A 17,126-nucleotide genomic window follows, 5' to 3' on the forward strand; every position below is an offset into this window, starting at 1 on the left:
CCAGTGTGTTTTATCTCAAAGATTTTCATGCTATGCTGCCATATTTCTGGTTGAAAGTGTTAGATATCTGTTTATTAAATATTTTGGGAACACAGGAAGTTTATGGCTTATGTTTCATAGTCTGCTAATTTTTTTTCTTAACACAGCTAGGAAAACATAGGTTCATTTCTTTCAGTCACTCTTCTCCAGGCACAGAACAACTCCAATGGCACTGAACTTCAACTTCATCAGAGACAGAAGAGTACCTCAGAGACTAAAAAGTGCTGAGGTTAGCAGAGCAAATTTATCATGAAAAGCACTTTTACCATGTGAATGCCAGGAAAACTTTGAGTTAGCCACATGGCTGCTGGAGCAATGCAGCTGGCTTTATTACCAGCAAGCATTCAAAAATCAGCATGTCAGCACTCTTCTTTCTTTCCAGCTCCCCAGCCTTCAGGGAAGCCTTTACATCGGTCTGAAAAGTGGGGTTTTCTCTGTGATGAAACTGTAGCAGTAAATTATATCAATTTTCAGATCTGTACAATAGATATGGAGCAAAATTATAGAAGACTTTTCCATTCTGACTTAAACCCACAGGATGCCATGTTAGTCAATAGTGCACAACAGAGTATTGGGAAGCACTACAGAAGTGACAGGAGCAGATGTGCATAATTCCCTCAAGCAACATCTACATCCCAGGCCTGCTCATTCACAGACCACAGCAGAAAATGTGGTAGTAGTCCCTGAACACATTATTCACCAAGCTGAGTTTGCCCTGTTCATTGGTAGTGATTTCTGTTACAAATTACTTGTCATGGTCTCTAAATGGTGCTGCTGTCATAGTGGCGAGATATTGTGAAACTTATCACCAGTTCCAGTTATACACTAGAACTACCCTTGCTTATAACTTGCTTTTTGTCCTTTGTGTTTGAAAAATGATTGCTGGCCTTAATCTGTTGCATATGGTTCAGCAAAACAAGCTTAATACATCAATTAGTCCTGTAAAAATGATCAGTGTTTATGTTAAGATTGGCTGCTTACAGAAATTACTGATTTTCCTCTTTGCAAACCAGTACCAGCCTCTAGAGGAAGTCCTTTTACTACAGCTGAACAAAAAAATCCTTCCAAACATGACTCTATTTCTTTAGCATAATGCAGAGACCCCTCTGCCTCTCAGCAGTTTATGAACTGTCATCCTGCAGCTGCCCCAAAGTTCTACATAATTTCCTATACAAAAGGTAATAAAATTTTTTCTTCCAAGAAACCCTACTCAATATACATGGATGATTATTTATCCCGTCTCTCAAGAGACAATTCTCTCTGAGAGGAAATGCATGAACAACTGAAAGTATTCAAGGTCACCTATTTTGGCCAGAAAACTAATGGTTAAGATCAGTCTGTATATTTTCCTGCTGATCACTATAACAAACAATTTATGGATCTCGATGCACTTACTCAAGCCACCCAGCAATTTGATAATTCTATAAGGAAATACTTGCAAAGATGGAAAAACATGAAAATACAGTATACTGGGGCTATGGAACACATAGATGTACAAATATAGTGTGTCTAAATATTGGCAAATCTAGAATTTTCCTGGATTATGGTTGCTTTTATTCTAGAGAAAAAAGTTTAAGATGAAATCCTGACAAATGTGAGTTCAAAGTGTCTCAAATTTTAAACAGAAACTTCTGATTATGGAAAATTATGTGTGGATTTTAACTGTCCGTTTTGCTTCATCAATATGTTTAAAAAGTCAGGATTTTCCATAATTTTCCATAATGGGGCTAAAAGGCAAGTTCAGCCAGTGCCTCATCTGTCTTCCACTTGAGGAACTTCTAGAAGCACAATTAAGAACATGGGCTTCCCAAAATATCATGAGACTCCAATCCTCTGGGATATTAAACCCATGTAAAAATCTTTCTATTCCAAAAACATATTGAATATATACTTTATTTCAGAAGAACATCTCATTGCCACTGGTTATTTTTAATTTCTGATTTATCTTTCAGAACAATTCACTGTGCAAACAAATACATCAAAGAGTAATTTTCGTCAGAGGTTTTACCAGTCTGGAAAAAGACATTGCAAAGTAGAAATTCCAATACAAAATACATTAGGAAGTGCTATTTCCTTAGGGACATGCAAACAGAAACCTCAGCTGCTGTTAGGTGTCACAGCACCAGGCAAGCATGTGCTTAGGGAGCTGCATGGCCATGGACCATATCCACACAAAACCAACCCAGAATGCAAATGCCCTCATCCTACAGAACACTCAAATGTTCTTCCTCCACACAATGAGAGGACAACAGAAAGTAAAGATTTCAAATAAAGCTTATTTTGCCAATAAAATGCAGACGCTAATCACAGGAACTACTAAAAAGCAGCAAAGAATCATGGCTGCTGCATGTGGTGGGAAGCCTTTCCTGCTTTGACAAATGTGCCTCCCATTGGAGCAAGGCTGCAACCCTGACTGCTGAAACACATGAGCAAAATGACTTTGCTGCCTTCTGTACACTCCACAGGAGCCAACATGAATCTAACTCACAGTATGTCCTACTGTGGTCACGTACATGGCATTTGTAAACCACACAAATCTCTGGAGAGCTTACAGGTGCATCAGGTTAACCTCTGGAAGAGCTAGTTCAAATCCTAATTTTGACTGAACTAAAGTTGTCACTGGCATTTGCCCTACAGAGTCCTATTCAGACTGGCACAACAATCTGCTGGCACAACAATCTGCTATGAGTTTAATGTAAGAAATGTAGAGAGATGTGTGTGAAAATTCTGTGGAATAAATTCAATGCTAATTTTTCATTACTTGAGACCTGTTACAATTATGGTCATTTCTGCAATAAAAAAGGCCACTGAGAAGTGGAGCACAAGCACTGAAATGAAGGATTTATTTTGCTTTTATACAGTACAGGATTAAAGTATTTCCTCTTAGACTTCACCCACTTTAATCCTCCAATTTACAAACATTCCACCAACTTTCAGTTAACTCCACAATCATTGTTTGAAAACATATCCATAGAAATAAAGAAACAGGAGGCTGGAGTTACAAGCTGAGCCTGCCTCTTCTCAGTGGTCCTTGCCCAATGGAGAAACACATATTGTCAAAAATATTAATTATGCCATAATTATTCAGTCCCACTGATGTGCTCCCTGCCTCCCTAATCCTTTTGAGAACTTATAAAATGAAATATTTGACATTCACTTTTATGTTTATGGAAGCTGTTTGTTTTTGTTCCCTCCCTGTGAGATGTGACTTTTGTTTTGACAGTAATGACTGTAAATCTGCACATGTCAGACCAACACAACAATCAAAGCTGTGTCTCTTACAGGAGGTTTCAGCAGCAGAATTTTCAGCATTACCTTTTTCAATGCCTGAATTACTGCCCATCCCCAGCAAACTGCTCCTCACAGCCACCCTAGCCTAACCTGACAAAGATCAAAGAATGCAAATTCTAAAAGAATTCTTCTTTCTGGACAGGATGTCAAATCAGTTCCTGATGTCAATTTACTTTTAAATGCAGTAACTTGTTACATATTGATCAAAATGCAGGTCCTTGATTTAAAAAGACAATTCTGCTTAAAAGCTGAGAACAAAACATAAGCCCAAGTTTTTGACAGCTCTGTCCCCTCACCAAACCAACCAAAACTACCACTTTGCTTCAGCTTTTCAGTTATGCTTATTCCCATCCTCTCTGGCTTAAGAGATTCTTAGTTTAACCATTCAAATTAAAATTTAAAAATTTGTCAGTTTTATAAACATTCATTTACCTCCCATAATAAAAGTATACAAAAGTTAGTATCAGACAGTGTTTTAGGTGTGTACAACCACATTTATCTGGGCAGAGAGCAGAAGATCTTGTAGCTGACTATTTTCTAGGGTGCAGTTATGGACTGGACTTTGTTCACAGAGGCAGTGTTGTTTTTGGAACTTCATCTGAGCAGCAAGAGGCAGACACTCTGTGGTTTGACAGCTCCTCCATAAGAGCCATATGGCAGTTTTAGCCTGGTGGTGACAAAGGCTCTCTGTTTAAGCCTTGGGCATCTATGAACACAAAGCAGATGTGTGTAGCTGCACCAGACACAAAGCCTGTCTGGAGAACAGCTTCCAAAAGGCAGCAAAAGCACTATCTAACAGTGCAAATTTACTGTACAGAATGAAAAGACAGGTCAAGTAAGACAGAAAACAACCAGGAGAGCAAATCTGGTTATTTAGGAAGTTACACTAAGGTAGAAAGCAATTTTTCTTTGGATCACCACTTTGATTCCAGTCCTTATGAACACCTGTGGGAAGATCATGTGATGGCTCAATTCTCTTCTCTAACAGTGGTGACCCTCCCAAACCTGGTTTGAAACAAGTCTGTGGGATAACACAACAAATCATTCTCTGATTTTATGTCTCAAAGGCCAACTCTTCCATGAAAGGGTGTATCTTGTCTTGTATTTGGGAGTAAAGGTGGTCAGATGGGGAAATTGTCACTGTTTCTTACAGACCACACTACATTAAAAGCTTTCTGAGATAACTGAAAAGACATTGAATGTAGCTTGTAATTCTCAAGGGAAAGGTTAAAATCTGGAAGACTGTAGGTAGACTTTAGGAACTATAAGTTTCTCAGTGCTGGCTGAGCTCACAAAAGGATCAGTCCATCTCTCATCTGTAGATGCAGAATCCAGCAATTCCATTTGGACACAGTTCCATGCCACGTGCTCTGTGACCCTACCTGAGCAGGGAGGTTGGACCAGGTGACCCACAGTGGTCCCTTTCAGCCTGGCTTCTATGATTCTGTGACACTCATCTGCAGTGGGACAAGTTCTGGGAGTGAAGCACTGCTCCTGATCAGCAAAACTGAACATGAAATTCCTGCATAATCATAAGCCTCCCTCTCTCTTGCACCACCATCCCTTTCATATTCCTTTAGAATTTTGGTTTTAATAGCATGGCATGTCACTCAAATTGTACCAGTTATCTCAATTTTTATACATCCAGTATGAGTTTCCATAATGAAGACACTGTGAGAGACAAACTATTCAAAAACCCTGAGGGGAAGTATAAGTGAGTACTGACTATATAACTAGTAAACTGTGTATTTCTGAACTAAAATTCCTCTGGACTCAAGTTTTGAGCCAATAAGCAGATGCTGTCAGTGGGGATTCTTAGCAGTGATTATAGGAATTTGGTTCCTAACAAGAGAAGCCAGGACAGGAGAGGACTTTCTGCCAAAGGACTGGTCTGAACATCTTTTTTGAATCCACCAGTAGCTGGTTGATGGGAGAGTAAATAAACCCAGCAGTTGTTTGCTACTGCTTTTGATAAGCACACAAGTACAAGATGCATTAGCCATCACACAATTCCATCTGTGCTGAGCAGTTTGGCAAAGTCAACCAGCAATTCTTTATCCTTCCAAAAGAATGTGGCAAAAATGATGCAGTGATTCTTACCAAGTATGAGAGGTGCAAACATTATCAACTAGCAATGGGAAAATTTCAATAAGTGCATTTTATGTAACCTATTATGCTTTTGGACAAAAGAGATCTCTTAGTTCTCATCTTCATTCTGTGAAGCTCAATAAATATGAAGACCAAACAGGGTTAAAAACCTGCCTGTACACCAGACAATTATTCAATTACAAATGGATATTTTCTTTAAATTGCTTCATCAATCTGAATAATCAGTTCTCAGACTTGTTAAAAACCCTCTGATTTAATAGTGGCAAATGACAGAACTAGTACATCTGAAAGTAGATGGAAAGTATATTTGAGGGAATTACATTTTACCTCTACAAACAAGCAATGAACAAAGTCCATTGTACAGCAAAGCTCAAAAGCACTGAACCATTTCCTGATGGAGCTCCTTTCTAAGCTATCACAATCACAGTCTGCTCCAAATCACCTAGGGCTGAAGCAACTCTAACTTACATTTCTTTATGAAAATAAAGAAATAAGGATTATCAGAACATTCAGAACTACTTAAAAGCTGGCGATCAACCTAGTTACTCCACTGCTGTGTCTCCAACAGTCTGCTATCAGAACTGTCAGCTCTTAGAAATACGAGGCAGGCAATTGCAGATTAGGCAGTTTCTTCCCAACATCTCAACTAAAGATTGGCCAGTTCCCTAAGGCATAAGAAAAATACATCTGCTTTTCAAATTTCCACAGCTTCATTAAGCAAACTCACGGGCTGAAGAATGCTGCAAAGGACATAACCTAGATCATGCTGTTAAATTCTGAAGTCTATGGGGAAATCCACTGCAGTTCATTGCAATTCCTTTTGGATATAATTTTGTGATGATATAATGAATGTACACACAGGGATGAAGTACTTTGAAGAGCTCAGATAGAAGCTTGACCCTATGGAAAAACAATTATCTGAATCATGGCCTAAAAACTAACAGATACAAGAAGTTCAACACACCAATTTTTTCTCTTATTTATGCAATCAGGTAGAAAATTATTTTTCCTGAGACTGCAGAGTTTCCCCCCAGGTGGTCTTTTAGATGTTTTTTTTATCCTTGAAAATGCTCATAGAGAAACTCTCACACAAGATTACCAAGATACTGATTATGAAAAGATGTTGTGTGGGAGCAAGGGCATGCTCTGTTTTTAAATAGAGCTCTGTTTGCTTGTTTTGTGCCTAGAGGGGAATAAAAATGAAACCTAGTAAACAAACAAAAGAGAACTTCCCCCCCTCTCATTTCATTTTAGCCAAGCCAATGAGTCCAGCCAGGCTCTGCTCATCCTCCTTTTCTCACCCATGTTTCTTGTGGCAATACTGATCAGCCAGGAGAGGCTTTGAACTTCTTGAATCTAAAGCTTCCACTGTGACTTTAAAGAATAAACAATACAGATATATTTAAAAGAAGGGGGATTAAAAAAAAGGCTATTGCAACAAATCTACTTTTCTTTTACTCCATTGTGGAAACAGCAACAAAATCCTTTCACCATTTAGGTAAAAACCAATCTCTACCTGAAGGATTTCCTCACAGACTCTTCGGATGAAGGAATTTAAACTGATTTGAGAAAAGACCAGGGGCACCAAGAAGAAAAAAGTTAGAAACAACAGAAGAAATGATCCTTTAAACTGAAAAAAACAGGTAAGAGGAAATCAAGAGGAGGCATCTAACAAAATAAATGGGGAAATCTGCCAGGGTACTTCACTCTGCTTCTGTGCTGAGGAAGCTCTTGTGCAGACAGGGCTGTCCTGGAGGCAAGTTCTGCTCAGAACATCAAAGGTGATTTGTATGATCACAGCAATTATGAGTGCTCTTTCTCTAGCAAAACCCCTCAGAGAAGTGGGATATTCTTCTGTCCTGCTGACAATCAGTTCAGGTAATACTGAAGTTACTCTTGAGTTACCATAAGGGTGTGATAATGAAATCTTATACAGCTTGAAAGTTAGTCTGACCCCTAAAGCTTACATGGGCTACTACAGAAACATGTACAGCTTCCCTCCTTGAATTTACACACACAGATTGAGGGCAGAGAACAGTACTCTGCCTGGAGGACACTGAAGAGGAAAATACATATAAATACTATATCTCTATCAGAAATCTGAGAAAAATACAAATGTAGTATATTACACTGATACCTTGCTGAATTCTGAAATCATGAACTAAGGGTCATCATTAAGAAGTGCTCACATACATAAATAAAAAGGCAAATTTGCTATGAAGCATTTTATATGCAGTGGTGTTCTGGGAAAATAATAAAGAAGGGAAAAACATTGTGAGGACAGCCTTGCCTTTTGTGAGCTAGGGGAACATTATGTTTTTCAGTTGGATTTGTTCTGGTTTATAAAATAAAAGAACATATCTAATGAAAACAAATTATGAAAAAATTTTCTGATTTCCCGTGTATTAGTAAAAAAGCCTTGAGTATGGGTTTTGATGTCTTAATTTTCATTTATTCACTAAAAAATATTTAGTGGGTATGTTGAACTTTTGTGAAAGAAATTAGCTGAGAGGAGGAATGTCTTAGTAAAATCTAGAAGGAAGTTTTTAACTAGTAGAAAATATTACTTTACTATTAGCAATTAGTTTCTCTTTATTAAAGGGTTACACCAAATCCACGACATGTTTGCCACAGGCTCTGCTTACTGAACAATGGATCCTATAAAGGCAAGCTGAGAGATGGAGCTTGAAACACCCTTAATGCAATTCTGACTTTTCTTCCAGAGCCCTGAGTGACTTTGGGCAAGTTTTCAGTTATTTTTAGGCCTCGGTTTTCCCCATATGCAAATGAGAAGAGTTATATGTATTCTCTTCTCCAAGCACCCCAAGATCACTTAGCTATGCAGATGACATTTCATTAAGTATTATTACCACTACTCTCAATTTTCAATATAGCTAAGCCAAAAGTGAGATTGAGCTGACATTTCAGTAGCAAACTCATTTTATAACAATATCTACTAAAACATTTAAGTACATGACATAGATGAGAGCATGTGTTGGAACAAATTGATAGCAAATATACAGACTAGAAATTATATTTGGACTAATCAGTATCCATTTTTATATTTACTCTGCAAACTTTTCAATAAATGCATTTTACTAGTTCAAATACGTATGAATTTGAAATTCATACATGCAACTATTCATCACTGTATATGGACTGGGGGAAAAAAATTCCCATTTTAGAAAACTGATATAAAACACCCAGAGCTAAGAAACCTGGGACCACAAGATGTAGGTAAGTAATTCCAGAAGAAAAATGGTCAATATTAGGGCATTGGTTTGGGAAAGAAAGGAGAACATTAATTATTTACCATTTCAATGTAAATGCAGTAATAGAGAAAACTGATAATGGAAAATCCACATATGGGAAATCAAATGACACACAAAGAGACAGAAATTAAAAATATAAATTATTCACTGAAAAGTTATTGCTAAACTGTTTTATAACACCAATATTTTACTGGTCTGAAGCACCATAGCTTGATGTTCTAAGAAAAACAAATAATTCCTCACCTTGTGTTTACTATGTGAATATCCTAATTAATGTGAAATAAATTGCATCCCTTTAGCATAAACCATCCAAGATGACAGTAACAAATAATTTTAGAAGAAAGTCTATCCACTTTTTCTACTAATAGTAGAATTATTATTATTTAATTCATAAATTATGAGCTGCCTGCACAGCTATTGTGGTTTTTATTAAATGTACCTTTACAGGGTACAGGAAATACAAGGTTAATGCTTCATATTCGACAATGTCTATTTTTCCCCTGTTAAGAAATATGACAGAATCATAGAATCAAAACATATCTCAAGTTGGAAGGTACCCATGACATGTACCTCAAGATACACGGAAAAACCATAAAGCTATTCTCACCTGATTTTTTCATTATTTGAAGCTAGAAATAAATGCAGTGAGACATTATATACATTAATATCTGTTTTTTTGACTTGCTGGACAGCAGGGAAAGTGGGAAGGAACTAAAGGACTGCAGAGTTACAGCTGTAAGAGAGTTTCCCAGCCCAGGAGAGAGTGCCAATAATGAGGAGATCTCCCTGCCTTAAACCACAGGAGCATCCCAGAGACTCAGTACCTGTTTGTGCTTTAATACCTTGCACGTCTCTCTGCACTCCTGCAGGAGAGCCTTAGGGCAGCTCCGAGCAAGCTGAAAACAAAAGCTCCTGTGCTGGCCAGAGCCGGGCTCATTAACCTTGCCTGTGAGCAGGGTTAATTAGATCAGACCGGGCCTCCAGCTAACACAGGGGCTGCTCTGCTCTGTGCCACTTCCTCACGCCCTTGTGATTCAGCTGCATCAGCAAGCGTGGGAATGATACTTTGTAAGGTTCCTAATTTGATTATTTTTCCCTCGTAAGATCATTCTTCTCACTGGTGGGAAATCAGTATCTGAAATTGCTCAATTTAAGATAATTAAAAAAAAAAATCATCAGTTTTCTCAACAGATCTTAGGTCCTGTCGTTCACTTAATACCTACTGCCCCTTTCTATTCAGTAGCCAAGCTCTGTCAGGTTGCTCACAATAGGGATGACACCACCTTTATTTCCTGAAAGGAAGAGGCAACTGTATAGAAATTATTGGAAAGACAAGTGCATTAAATATTACAAGCTTCCACATGGCAGCTGCAGGGGCTCCAGATGCCCTGGGAATAAGGAAAATGGTTCTTCAGATTAGTGGTTTAGTTACATTCTAGACAAGAGAATTATTTAATAAGAGGGAGTTAATTACAAGTAGCTCTATTGATAGGCAATTCCAGCCTGAGAGAAGGAATTAAATATATTCCTTGAATGTGCCTATGTCCATTTGTAGACATTTGCTACTATTATCTGAAGAAGTTACAATAGCAGTTGCAGTTTACTTTCTCCATTGTAATCAAAAGACAGAATTTACTTTATTCTTTCATTCCACAAGGATCTCTTAGGCTTGAAAATTTAATTGCTGCACTATGAGAGACAACATTCAGATCTTTTTAATCTTTACTCTGTCAGTAAATATTCCTGCAGCAAATTTCCTCATAATTACTGTTCTGATTAAAGTAAGCATTTCCATAGTTTTGATGGCTTTGTAAATCACAATTACTAGCTGCTCCTCTTAAGGTGAGCAGGAATTCACTTTGTAATGAAGTTTTACTATGAAAAATTTTGAGTGATAATGTAATTAAAATTTATGTTATTTCTCATGCTTTAATATAAATACGTAGCCCCTCTTTGTATGCCAGGTATTGAACAAGCCTTATAAAGTCTCACAGGAAAAGGAACTAGTGACTTCACTTTTATTTTAACTCCGTAACTTGGAAGATGTGAAATCTGAAATTTCTAAGTAATATAGTAATAAAAATCACAGATAAGAACCTCAAAAGCAACCAGAAGTTTTTGTTTTTTTAAAGAAGCATTGAGAAAGGATGAATAGCTTACATTTACTTCACTGTCATATAAATTCTGGCCTCCCACATGTGCTTATTTGCAAGCATGTGGCCTTAATTGCAATATTATAACTATCATCAATTTGTTAGTGAGAAATTCTTTTTGAAATTGTCACATAGACACAATTTACAGAAATAACATACAATCATATTAAATTGAAAAGAGAATGCAACAATTCTTGCAGATTTAAGTGAAAAAAAACCCTAAGTAAGCTAATAGCAAAATTCTCTGGAGTTCTCTGGAAGTTCATTTCCACAATGAGATCCAAGTGAGACTTGATTTTCTCCAGATTAAAGTCCTGTAAAGCCTACAGAACTAAAGCAGTGGAACAAATCAAAATAAAAATGATTAATTGTCCATGTATTGATACCTGAAGTAGTAAACAGTTGGTTTCAAGAAAATTGACTCAGCTCTTTATGAGATTAGCTGGGCAACACTGTAAGGATAGAGGTCAAACTATGTAACCTAATATTTTCCTTTTTACTTAAAAATATAATCTGTCAGTGCAATACTCCTTTTGCAGGTCTGAAACCCAAGAAAACTATACTTAAACTCTATGCACAGAGAATTTACTGTGAATATACACTGTTACTTTTTTGTGATGAGATCTGCAAAAAATGAATTTGCAGATTCAGACATGTACCTCAAGATACAGAGACCAAACATTGCTCTGGATTAAAGGCAGAAGCAGAGCCACCCATGGTAAAAGAGCTCAACAGGGAAGACATATTTCCCAATTTCTTAAATTGTGCTAAGTTAGATTTGCCAATTGCCTTACTTTGGATATCTTAAAATCTGCTTATTCTACCTTAATCATCTAAAGTTTCTGAATAAAAGTTTGTTATTGAACCTCCTGAGATTTAGTTGTTTCTTCCACATGTTGCACAGAGGAATTAAAATCTTCCCCTAAAACCCTAAAAATTCAATCTTCCCCTAAAACTCATTGATTGGACCAGGGCATAAGATAATGCCATAAAAACCAAACCACAGGTCTCACAATATCAAACATGTAAATACTTGCAAATACATTTTAAAAGGCAAATTATTATTTAAGCAGAAAACCACTATAATTTTATCATATTGATGTATTAATATCTGCAATTTGTACATAAAATTACAATATTAATGACCTTTAGCCATATCAGTTCCCAAAAGTCACCACTCTAAATTGCAATGCCTACTTTTGCTTCCAGAAGTGCTATGCTGGGGTTTTGGGCCTTTGAAGACTTTTTGTGGCACTCCTCAGTCTTTTCTTAAATTGGCTAATTATACCCAGCTCTCAAAGTTTTTCTCACTGCTCACATATCTTGGAATATTCTTATTGTTCTCTCTGCTCTACTGGACCCAGGATTTTTTAAGTATGGTGCTCAAAACCTGACACAGTACATGAGCAGGGGTATTATTAGGGCTGAGTGACATATAAAAGATTTTATATCCAGTCTTCTTTCTAATAGGGCACCACGATATTTGGGGTCAATGCATTTGTTAACAAAACAAGGCCACTGGCTCCTTATCTGCAGAGCTTCTGCCTGGCCCATTTCCTGTCCTGTGTTTGGAAGACAGAGCCTCTTACTGAAGCACTTCAGCTTGCAATCAACTTTTTTCAATCCTTTTTATTTCAGGTGATTCCACCAATTGGCCGAGATTATCCTGCACACTTTCAGAGTGCTCAAGGCCTTTCCCTAGAACTTATAACCATTTGCAGATGTAATAAGTGCACTCTTTATTTCATCATTTGTGATATTAACAAAAAGTGCCACAAAATAGCACCAGACCCAGGGTGATGCAGGAAATGTGAAATGTTTCTCTTCCTAACTGTATATGTTGATGCTGTAAGCCAAAATCTGTCATGTAGTAAGAAAATAATGAAAACACAGGATAATATAAATTTAATTTAAGCTTTCTAAAGGCAATCTCACAAAACAGCTGCTAAAAAGCACAAATGACTCAGTCTTCCAGATACAAGATTGTTGCTTTTAAACAATTATTAATCTTGCATCAATTACACAGCATGTCATCCAACCTCTGCATTGCTATTAACTCCACAGAGAGGAGCCTTTTATACATAAAAACATGGGATTTATGGTGCTGGACCTTTCCCTTCAGATGATTCAGAAAGTGCTCCCTGACCACTAATCAAAAATGTCTGATGTTCTTGTTCTGACTGACAAATGTTAGAGCCCAATGTTACAACATCATCCAGAATGCATCTGCACTCTTTTGAAAAGCTGAACAATTGAGAGGTCAGGGCACAGAATTGTCTCTAAACAGGATTTTTTTGGGGGGAACAGGGAGAACAAACTATACCATTCCTTTGAGGAGGGAAGACATTGAGAATGAAAAATTAGGAAGCTTCCACTGCCTGTTCTCGTGACACAAGATCAGTGCACGCATGTGTATCAATTTAATTTTCAAGACTGGCGCTTTTTGTCGGCAGCAAATCTTTTGTAATTAAATCAAGGGGGAAAAAACTAAAATAAGAGAGAAGTTAAGTCTCAAAATTCTTATCATTTGCTAGGCAATTGAGGATAGAAATGACTTTTCTTTCTCCTTAACATAATCTATTGCTTGTCTACTGTAAATATATGAGAATTCAGTATACACAGCTTAACTAATTCAGCCTCAGTCTATAGGGACATTAGAGAGTGTTAGACTATTAAAGCAGAGACTCATCAAACAGAACAGGGATTAACATCCTTCCTGGATGTTAAACACTTTTGAAATACTTTTTTACCTATATAAATTGCAAAATTTATGATTCATGTGCATAAAATGGAATTATAGACAGTGCTATAATTCATTTTCTGGTGGCATTAAGAAAGGCATTGCATTATTTGCAGGAGGTAGAAGGTTAATGCTTCATAACAGACAATGTCTATTTTTCCACTGTGAAGAAATATGATAGAAACAGAATAAAAACATACCTCAAATTGGAAGGGACCCATAAGGCTCAAAGTTCAACTCTGTGATCATCACAGGACTACCTAAAAGTAAACCATATGACTAAAGAGCAAAATCCAGACACTCCTAGAACTCTAAGACTCCTAGAACTCCTAGAACTGATGCCATGATCACTTCCCTGGGGAGCCCATTCTGAGAGGTAATAATTTTGTATATGCAATTCTTCTTTCATGAGGAACTTCTGACTGTGCACAAGGCATTAGCTTTGGCTCTCAGTTTATGAGTCTAGCACAACACTAGGGTTAAGTCAGACACCTGGAAATTTTAAGTAGCTGGCACAGGTCTCTCTCCTGACTGGAAAAATTCAGTGCATACCCAATATTGGCATCTGCATTCAAGATGGATCCATTCTGCTTTAAATCTTTTCTGAAAGCCACTGCACACTTCTGACATGCTCCACCGAGTATGTCAGAGAAAATGCCTGAGTAGCATTCAACTTGGAAAATAAAACACAGCAACTCCCACCTTTCAATATTGAGTGGGGGATGAACATACTGAGAGCAGCCTTGCTGAGAAAGACTCGAGAGGCTGGACATGACCTGGCTGTGTGCACTGGCAGAAAGACAGCCTTGTCCTGGGCTGCACCCAAAGCCAGGGAGCAGGGGGAATTCTGCCCCTCTGCTCTCCTGAGACCCCACCTGCACTGCTGCATCCAGCTCTGAGCTCCCAGCACAGGAAGGACATCAGCTTCTTGGAGAGAGTTCAGAGGAGGCCACCAAGATTATTAGAGGGATGGAGCATCTCTCCAGTGAGGAAAAGCTAAAAAAAACTCAGTTGTTTACTCTAGAATAAAGAAGGCTTTGGAGCGACCTAATTGTGACCTTCCAGTATCTGAAAGGAGCCTATGAAAAAGATGGAGAGAGACTTTATTATTAAGGGCATGTAATGACAGATCTGCATATTTCAGAAAGTTACTATTGCCTTTAGAAACCCAATTTGTACTGGGAACAACACATAAAAGCCTCTGGCTCATTCTGGGGACCTGTGTGCCAAACCAGACCTGTCTGTCACACATTTGCAGATGACCTACTTGACAAGGAAACACTGGGGCTGCATTCTCGTGCCAGCAGTTTTTGCACATGCAGGATGAAGGCTGCCACTCGGTGTCTGGGGTAGCATTCCCACAGGATCTTGTAAACTGCCCCTCCCTCTCTGCTCCTGGGCACGCAGAGCACCCTCAGCCCTGAGCCTGCCACTGGTGCCCACCAGTCCCAGGCAGCAGGGTCACACCTGACCCTGCCTCGCAGGGCTCAGCTTTTGGCAGCACGCTGGGCTCTGGAGATTGATTTTATCAGCAATGTGGCCCTGTGACAGCCCAGCTGGGGCCCTGCAAGCTCTGCCCAGGAGCCAGGCTCTGCCTGCTAGGGAGAGCCGGGACAGGCTGCGCGGCTTAGCGGGAGAAGAGCAGCACGACGGGAATAAGCAGAAATGAATGCACATGACAAGAGACTCTAAATGCAGAACCAAAATAGACAGCAGAAATTGCTATAGCCTAAAATGCCAGCGTTGGTCCCAGCCAGGCAGCTCTAACAGCAAAAAGGATTCAGACAAAAGATAAAATCAACTGAAACTAGGGAAAAGCAACCAGAAAGGCCTCACCAAAAGCTAGCAAGCATTACAAGATCACTTGGGAGCCTATTGGTGCCATTTTTAGGTAGTCATTTGCTGAAAACAACAGAGAAAGAGGAGGTGCAGTATCTCTGGAGCACAGATGTGGCTCAGCCTGCCTAAGCCTGGGGTGCTGCTGTGCCACACAGCCAGCCCAGGCACACCGCAGTGGCCACAGCCGCAGGACATCGTGTCACTCATCACCACAGGCTGCTGCAGCATCGAGACATCCCCTCCCACGGCAAGCAAACCTCACACAGCCATGAGGAACCTTAGCAGGATCTCCACTTTGGTATTAAATGGGAAAATTCTGTATCAAAAAGCTTCAGGACATCATGTCACTCGTCACCACAGGCTGCTGCAGCATCTCCGCCTCCCACAGCAAGCAAACCTCACACAGCCATGAGGAACCATAGCAGCATCTCCACTTTGGTATTAAATAGAAAAACTCTGTATCAAAAAGCCTCTCATTCACCAGAGCAATAAACCATGAAAGTTGCTGGGAAAAAAAATCCCCAAACTCTAGTTCAAAGAAAAATCAGAAGTAATTCAGTTGTGAAGAAGAAGTATCAGTCATTTAATTTGCTGGTCCCAAACTAGGCCAAGTTAAGAGTTCAGAGCAATTCCTTCACTTTCAGACAAAAATTATTCCTGAAGGAGAATGTTTAATGCATACTGTGAAGTGTTTGATTTTTATCAGGAGGTTTAGGAATTTGGCTGCAGCAGTTTGCTGTGAGAAGACTTTGAACAGCACTAAAGAAAACCATCTTGGAGTCTTAAAGGAGCACTTTGCCCTTCCCTGAGAAGGTCCTTTAAAATGAAAAACTACTGCCTGAAGATTGATTAAATGACCACTTAATTAGATAGGGGAGATCTACTGACAATATCTGGCAGCATTAGGGAAAAAAAAGTGTGCTTAAAGGAATTTGAAAAAATGGAATATCTTGTGTTTCCACGATCCAACAGACACCACATCTGCAGCAGGAAATGCTGTAAGTGCAGCTTTAGGGAATAAGCTGTTTCAGACTACAATGAAATTCAAAATGCAGTTTGCCTTCACCTGTAATAATTAAATGAAAAATAGCCTTCAAATACATGTTCATATTAGTCTAGATCTAAAAAAAAAAAAAAAAAAAAAAAAAAAAAAAAAAATAGTACTACTGCATTAAAATTCCACATCCTATTTTCAATCCAAATTAAAGGGCCTGAATGCACTCTTCTGGCTTAGCATGCATAAGGGATAGGCTGTCTTATGCACTCTAAAAGCTCTCCAAATCTTCTCAGGTTAAGATTCAGGATTTCAGCCTGCACTTCTATTCTTATCACGATAAAATAGAAAGAAGAAGACAATCCTTTTCATAGAGTATAATTTGAAAAGGAAAAGAAAAAAGAAGGGAGGATAAAACCCGCAGTATTTTTAAAAGGTAGTTGTTACAAAACCAAACAAAGCCTAACTATAAAACAATCTTTGGACTTTCCTACTCCCAAATTCTACATGCTGTAGAATTAGTTATATGCATTACCTTTCAAACAGCACCACAGCACTTCTTCAAGCCTCAAAGCTTTCTTGATATCATCATATAAATGGCAAATTTCCTGAGTAAAAGGAATCAGCACTTTTGAAGGTATATGCACAATAGTGAGTGAGGAGCAAGAGAAAGTGTAGTCAGGAAATGC

This window comes from Lonchura striata, chromosome 6, assembly GCF_050655825.1.
Source record: "Lonchura striata isolate lonStrDom1 chromosome 6, ASM5065582v1, whole genome shotgun sequence".
NCBI classification, from domain to species: domain Eukaryota; kingdom Metazoa; phylum Chordata; class Aves; order Passeriformes; family Estrildidae; genus Lonchura; species Lonchura striata.